At 41.9% G+C, this 7672-nt stretch overlaps 2 long non-coding RNA genes across 4 annotated transcripts; both read left to right on the top strand.

The window, feature by feature from the left end:
• The first annotated feature begins 588 nt into the window (after positions 1 to 588).
• Positions 589 to 2952, top strand: LOC103398760 (uncharacterized). Of its 2 annotated transcripts, XR_523527.3 has the most exons (4): positions 944 to 958; positions 1025 to 1161; positions 1241 to 1285; positions 1365 to 2952. It is a non-coding gene; the product is annotated as an uncharacterized LOC103398760 (long non-coding RNA). The 2 variants fall into 2 exon arrangements; XR_001759791.2 differs by having other exon boundaries at positions 589 to 1161.
• Positions 2953 to 4534: 1582 nt separating this feature from the next.
• On the top strand, positions 4535 to 6557 carry LOC103398761 (uncharacterized). 2 transcript variants are annotated; one of them, XR_523528.3, is made up of 4 exons: positions 4889 to 4903; positions 4970 to 5106; positions 5186 to 5230; positions 5310 to 6557. It is a non-coding gene; the product is annotated as an uncharacterized LOC103398761 (long non-coding RNA). The 2 variants fall into 2 exon arrangements; XR_001759792.2 differs by having other exon boundaries at positions 4535 to 5106.
• The last annotated feature ends 1115 nt before the right edge of the window (positions 6558 to 7672 follow it).

Raw genomic sequence — 7672 nt, forward strand, 5'->3', positions numbered from 1 at the left:
CAAAGTCAAACGTGTAAGAATTACGGCGACGGCAAAGGGTTCATTTCAGTATGACCGACCGTCAGACCGGGCTGCGTACGCCAGGGGCCAATGGAGGGGCAGTGGCGGGTGAAGCTTCCGTCCCACTATCTTCAACTGGTGACCCCGCAGAACTTGTCATTTATAAAATATACTGCTGGCTTGTCTGTATTTGCTGAGTACATTTTCTAGTAAAGACTACTGTGTCCTAGTGAGGCACTTAGAACTTTTGGGAGGCCTCCCGGCAGGGGAATAATGTCCCTTGCGAAGTAGTTAGTAATGTGTAGGTATTTAATGTGTAATTAAGTGGGTATGAGGTGGGTAGGCTTAGGGCTTAGATTTAGCGTTTAGGGTCTTTAATGGGAAACGTACTTGGTAAAGACAGACAAGCTTGGCAAGGTTAATATGTACAACTTTCCGGAGTTGTTGGCAAGTTATGCGGGTTAACTCGGGGCTGATGAAGCGGCGGTTGTGGAACCATGGTGAAGGCTCCGGGGGTCACTCTGTTGGCTTTTTGACGTACGCAGTTTGGCGAGCCCACTGGTGTAACTGAAATGGATTTGGAACCCCGTCGTACTTACGAAGGTGACGACAAAGCAGCGCAAGGAAGCGGTGTCGGATCATTGGTGGACCGTTGTTAGCTTTAGCGAAGTAGGTTTGAGCAGGCTTAAGGTTGAAGGCGATTGTATGTTTATGTTGTGCTGAAACGAAAAGAAGTAGACGTCGGAAGGTGTGGAAGAGTCTTTGCTCTTGGAATCATGTCGTGGTGAGTGGATTGGAGAAAGAGGTCGTCGTCATGGTGTAAAAGTTGTGATCAACATTGTTTAGAAGTGAACAGACACGTTGGGAGTTGTGCACACGGAGAGCAGGTGGAAGTGGTGTGCCGTTGGAGTCCACTCGTGACAGCGAAAGACATGGTTGGCCTCCCGACGGAAGGACAGTGAGTAGAGGTTTGTGGGTGATGTGGTCATTTGTCGAATGTGTGACCAATGTGATGTGTGAGTAGGAGTTGGGGGACCGGAGGTGACGGAGTAGGAAGAAGATGGATCCTGGTTGAAGGCGGAGAGGCTAACGTGGACTGCATGAGAAGTCGGAGGTAACGGGGACTGGATCAGAAGTCCTGTGTGCCGTGGGTGAGAGAAGGTGAGTATGGAGTTGTAGAAGCAGGATTTGGAGTCTTTGCCGAGGTGTGTGAAAAGTAAAGCGATGTGTTTATGTTTAGGTACGGGAGTCGGAGCTGCGTTCCGGGTGCTGTGGGGGAGCGAAGGTAAGTATTGAGTTTTGAGTGCACAATTGTGTGTTAGTGCCAAGGTGCAGGAAAAGTAAAGCGATTTGTTGATGTTTAGGTACACGTTGGATCTGGATGTGGAGCTGGGAGTACGGGAGTCGGAGAGGCTAAGGAGGACTGCGTCAGAAGTCAGAACTGCGTTGTCGGGGCCGTGGCGGAGTGAAGATATTGCCAAGGTGCTGGAAGACTAAAGGGATTCGTCGACGTTCAAGTGGCGGACTCCGAGGACCTGGAATGGGCGCAAAGGACAGGAGGTCCACCAACAACAATGGATTGTTGTTGGTGGTTGTGTTGTGGCGATGTTGTAAGAATCAGCATGTGGTGTCACGGAGAGTCAAAGATGGGGTATTAGTTTAGCGAGGGAAGGGTTAGCGATAGCAGTTGTAGTTTACAATGAGTGAGAGCTTAGTGATGTGGATTACCTTCGCACTACACATTACTTTGCATGCACTACTACTACTACACATTAGTTTGCATGCACTACTACTACTACAGATTACTTTGCATGTACTACTACTACAAGTGTTCTTCCTCTTTTTCGTGGTGTTTGAAGGAATCCAGTCACGAGTTCTCAGCGGCTGCCGAGTTCATGGATGCGGTGTCCAAAACCAGAGCCGGTACCCTCTGGTTTAGTGAGCCGCTCTTTGGACGGTGTAGCGTTATGCTGAAATGCAACCACTCAATCAGTAAATGGGAGAGGTTGCTGAGATGAGTTTGTAGTCATAGCATTAGTGACCTAATGGTCTGGTAAAGGCCTATCTGTGAGGACATGCTGATTCACTGAAAGTGTTGTTGTTATTATGTTTGTGTTCAAATGAAGTAGTTGAAATGTGACATCGTAGTGCTGTTGGTAGTCAGGTAGAAGTGTTTGGGGTTGTGTCGTGGGTGTTAGCGACGTAACTTTCTGAGTAATGCTATGTGTTGCTCAGTAAGGGGGTGTATTGTTTTGTTTGTGTTGTATGTTTTGTTTTGTGACTATGTGTTTGAATTGTGTGTGGTTGTAGTGAAACGGTACCGTTTGTGAGAGTGTTTTGTGTGTCAAAATTTGCAGAGCTTTGTTGAATGGGAGTTTGTGGGTATTGTTCAGTGACTTGATGTCCTGACAGCAGTTTATGTGATATTTGTTGTTGTTGTGTGTGGATTTTGGCATTGTTGTATGGTTTGTTGTGATTGCCCTCTGTGGCAGGTTGTTGTGAAGGCTGATTTAATGGTTTTGTGTTTGGCTGTGTACTGTTGGGGGGGGTTTTGTTTGTTTTCTCACTGTAATGTTTGACTATGTGGCGCTCGCTGTTATTGCTTTGCAGTGTTTATTGGGGGATTTGTGTTTGGCTATTGTTTATGTGACTTTGTTGTGTTTATTGTTGTGTCTTTGTGTTTGGCTGTGTTGTGTGTGTTTAGCATTGTTTGTGTTGTTGTTTGGTGTGTGTAGTGAAACGGTACCGTTTGTGAGAGTGTTTTGTGTGTCAAAATTTGCAGAGCTTTGTTGCATTGGAGTTTGTGGGTATTGTTTTGTGATTTGATGTGCTGACTGCTGTTCATGTGACATTTGTTGTTGCTGTGTGTGGGATTTCGCATTGCTGTGTGGTTTGTTGCAATTGTTCTCAGTGGCAGGTTGTTGTGAAGGCTGATTAAATGGTTTTGTGTTAGCCTGTGTCCTTTTGGGGTATTTTTTCTGTGTTTTTTATTTTTTTTTCTGCTGTAATGTTTGTGACTGTTTGGCGCTCGCTGTTATTGCTTAGCAGTGTTTATTGTGTGATTTGTGTTTGGCTATTGTTTATGTGACTTTGTTGTGTTTATTGTTGTGTCTGTCTGTGTTTGTAATGTAAGTTGGGGTTTTGTGTGTAGTTTTAAGAAAAGTGTATTGTTTTTGTTGAGTATTGCAATGTGTGTTATTGTGAAGGATTTTTTGTATTGTATTGATGTAATAAAGAATGTTTAAAAGTGTATTTTGTATTTTATGTATTTTGTGACAGTGATGTGAGTTGTAACAGTATTTGTGTTGTGTTTTGTAGTTAGTAGTTAGTTTGTGTTAGTAAGAGTTGTAGAAGGTTTTGTTAGCGATGTACTGTTGTGGTGTAATGATGCATTTGTAATGTTATGTATTTGAAAAAAAGTGTATTGTTTTAGTTGTGTATTTGTGTTAAAGAGTTTGTATGTGTAGTGTAATGATGTAATAAAGAATGTGTCAAAGATGTTAGTATTTTGTTCTCTCTCTCTTGTATCTTAGTCTTTTTCTGTATCTCTCTCTGTCTCTCTTAGTCTTTTTTTCTCTCTCTCTCTATATCGTAGTCTTTTTCTCTCTCTCTCTCTCTCTCTCTTAGTCTTTATCTCTCTCTCTCTATCTTAGTTTTTTTCTATCTCTCTCTATATCTTAGTCTTTTTCTATCTCTCTTAGTTTTTTCTATCTCTCTTAGTTTTTTTTCTCTCTCTATCTTAGTCTTTTTCTATCTCTCTTAGTTTTTTCTATCTCTCTTAGTTTTTTTTCTCTCTCTATCTTAGTCTTTTTCTATCTCTCTTAGTTTTTTCTATCTCTCTTAGTTTTTTTTCTCTCTCTATCTTAGTCTTTTTCTATCTCTCTTAGTTTTTTCTATCTCTCTTAGTTTTTTTTCTCTCTCTATCTTAGTCTTTTTCTATCTCTCTTAGTTTTTTCTATCTCTCTTAGTTTTTTTTCTCTCTCTATCTTAGTCTTTTTCTATCTCTCTTAGTTTTTTCTATCTCTCTTAGTTTTTTTCTCTCTCTATCTTAGTCTTTTTCTATCTCTCTTAGTTTTTTCTATCTCTCTTAGTTTTTTTTCTCTCTCTATCTTAGTCTTTTTCTATCTCTCTTAGTTTTTTCTATCTCTCTTAGTTTTTTTCTCTCTCTATCTTAGTCTTTTTCTCTCTCTCTCTCTCTATCTTAGTCTTTTTCTATCTCTCTTAGTTTTTTCTATCTCTCTTAGTTTTTTTTCTCTCTCTATCTTAGTCTTTTTCTCTCTCTCTCTCTGCTTAGGGCTTAGATTTAGCGTTTAGGGTCTTTAATGGGAAACGTACTTGGTAAAGACAGACAAGCTTGGCAAGGTTAATATGTACAACTTTCCGGAGTTGTTGGCAAGTTATGCGGGTTAACTCGGGGCTGATGAAGCGGCGGTTGTGGAACCATGGTGAAGGCTCCGGGGGTCACTCTGTTGGCTTTTTGACGTACGCAGTTTGGCGAGCCCACTGGTGTAACTGAAATGGATTTGGAACCCCGTCGTACTTACGAAGGTGACGACAAAGCAGCGCAAGGAAGCGGTGTCGGATCATTGGTGGACCGTTGTTAGCTTTAGCGAAGTAGGTTTGAGCAGGCTTAAGGTTGAAGGCGATTGTATGTTTATGTTGTGCTGAAACGAAAAGAAGTAGACGTCGGAAGGTGTGGAAGAGTCTTTGCTCTTGGAATCATGTCGTGGTGAGTGGATTGGAGAAAGAGGTCGTCGTCATGGTGTAAAAGTTGTGATCAACATTGTTTAGAAGTGAACAGACACGTTGGGAGTTGTGCACACGGAGAGCAGGTGGAAGTGGTGTGCCGTTGGAGTCCACTCGTGACAGCGAAAGACATGGTTGGCCTCCCGACGGAAGGACAGTGAGTAGAGGTTTGTGGGTGATGTGGTCATTTGTCGAATGTGTGACCAATGTGATGTGTGAGTAGGAGTTGGGGGACCGGAGGTGACGGAGTAGGAAGAAGATGGATCCTGGTTGAAGGCGGAGAGGCTAACGTGGACTGCATGAGAAGTCGGAGGTAACGGGGACTGGATCAGAAGTCCTGTGTGCCGTGGGTGAGAGAAGGTGAGTATGGAGTTGTAGAAGCAGGATTTGGAGTCTTTGCCGAGGTGTGTGAAAAGTAAAGCGATGTGTTTATGTTTAGGTACGGGAGTCGGAGCTGCGTTCCGGGTGCTGTGGGGGAGCGAAGGTAAGTATTGAGTTTTGAGTGCACAATTGTGTGTTAGTGCCAAGGTGCAGGAAAAGTAAAGCGATTTGTTGATGTTTAGGTACACGTTGGATCTGGATGTGGAGCTGGGAGTACGGGAGTCGGAGAGGCTAAGGAGGACTGCGTCAGAAGTCAGAACTGCGTTGTCGGGGCCGTGGCGGAGTGAAGATATTGCCAAGGTGCTGGAAGACTAAAGGGATTCGTCGACGTTCAAGTGGCGGACTCCGAGGACCTGGAATGGGCGCAAAGGACAGGAGGTCCACCAACAACAATGGATTGTTGTTGGTGGTTGTGTTGTGGCGATGTTGTAAGAATCAGCATGTGGTGTCACGGAGAGTCAAAGATGGGGTATTAGTTTAGCGAGGGAAGGGTTAGCGATAGCAGTTGTAGTTTACAATGAGTGAGAGCTTAGTGATGTGGATTACCTTCGCACTACACATTACTTTGCATGCACTACTACTACTACACATTAGTTTGCATGCACTACTACTACTACAGATTACTTTGCATGTACTACTACTACAAGTGTTCTTCCTCTTTTTCGTGGTGTTTGAAGGAATCCAGTCACGAGTTCTCAGCGGCTGCCGAGTTCATGGATGCGGTGTCCAAAACCAGAGCCGGTACCCTCTGGTTTAGTGAGCCGCTCTTTGGACGGTGTAGCGTTATGCTGAAATGCAACCACTCAATCAGTAAATGGGAGAGGTTGCTGAGATGAGTTTGTAGTCATAGCATTAGTGACCTAATGGTCTGGTAAAGGCCTATCTGTGAGGACATGCTGATTCACTGAAAGTGTTGTTGTTATTATGTTTGTGTTCAAATGAAGTAGTTGAAATGTGACATCGTAGTGCTGTTGGTAGTCAGGTAGAAGTGTTTGGGGTTGTGTCGTGGGTGTTAGCGACGTAACTTTCTGAGTAATGCTATGTGTTGCTCAGTAAGGGGGTGTATTGTTTTGTTTGTGTTGTATGTTTTGTTTTGTGACTATGTGTTTGAATTGTGTGTGGTTGTAGTGAAACGGTACCGTTTGTGAGAGTGTTTTGTGTGTCAAAATTTGCAGAGCTTTGTTGAATGGGAGTTTGTGGGTATTGTTCAGTGACTTGATGTCCTGACAGCAGTTTATGTGATATTTGTTGTTGTTGTGTGTGGATTTTGGCATTGTTGTATGGTTTGTTGTGATTGCCCTCTGTGGCAGGTTGTTGTGAAGGCTGATTTAATGGTTTTGTGTTTGGCTGTGTACTTTTGGGGGGGGTTTTGTTTGTTTTCTCACTGTAATGTTTGACTATGTGGCGCTCGCTGTTATTGCTTTGCAGTGTTTATTGGGGGATTTGTGTTTGGCTATTGTTTATGTGACTTTGTTGTGTTTATTGTTGTGTCTTTGTGTTTGGCTGTGTTGTGTGTGTTTAGCATTGTTTGTGTTGTTGTTTGGTGTGTGTAGTGAAACGGTACCGTTTGTGAGAGTGTTTTGTGTGTCAAAATTTGCAGAGCTTTGTTGCATTGGAGTTTGTGGGTATTGTTTTGTGATTTGATGTGCTGACTGCTGTTCATGTGACATTTGTTGTTGCTGTGTGTGGGATTTCGCATTGCTGTGTGGTTTGTTGCAATTGTTCTCAGTGGCAGGGTGTTGTGAAGGCTGATTAAATGGTTTTGTGTTAGCCTGTGTCCTTTTGGGGTATTTTTTCTGTGTTTTTTTTTTTTTTTTCTGCTGTAATGTTTGTGACTGTTTGGCGCTCGCTGTTATTGCTTAGCAGTGTTTATTGTGTGATTTGTGTTTGGCTATTGTTTATGTGACTTTGTTGTGTTTATTGTTGTGTCTGTCTGTGTTTGTAATGTAAGTTGGGGTTTTGTGTGTAGTTTTAAGAAAAGTGTATTGTTTTTGTTGAGTATTGCAATGTGTGTTATTGTGAAGGATTTTTTGTATTGTATTGATGTAATAAAGAATGTTTAAAAGTGTATTTTGTATTTTATGTATTTTGTGACAGTGATGTGAGTTGTAACAGTATTTGTGTTGTGTTTTGTAGTTAGTAGTTAGTTTGTGTTAGTAGGAGTTGTAGAAGGTTTTGTTAGCGATGTACTGTTGTGGTGTAATGATGCATTTGTAATGTTATGTATTTGAAAAAAAGTGTATTGTTTTAGTTGTGTATTTGTGTTAAAGAGTTTGTATGTGTAGTGTAATGATGTAATAAAGAATGTGTCAAAGATGTTAGTATTTTGTTCTCTCTCTCTTGTATCTTAGTCTTTTTCTGTATCTCTCTCTGTCTCTCTTAGTCTTTTTTTCTCTCTCTCTCTATATCTTAGTCTTTTTCTCTCTCTCTCTCTCTCTCTCTTAGTCTTTATCTCTCTCTCTCTATCTTAGTTTTTTTCTATCTCTCTCTATATCTTAGTCTTTTTCTATCTCTCTTAGTTTTTTCTATCTCTCTTAGTTTTTTT

This window comes from Cynoglossus semilaevis, unplaced genomic scaffold, assembly GCF_000523025.1.
Source record: "Cynoglossus semilaevis isolate Cse_v1.0 unplaced genomic scaffold, Cse_v1.0 scaffold621, whole genome shotgun sequence".
Lineage (NCBI taxonomy): Eukaryota > Metazoa > Chordata > Actinopteri > Pleuronectiformes > Cynoglossidae > Cynoglossus > Cynoglossus semilaevis.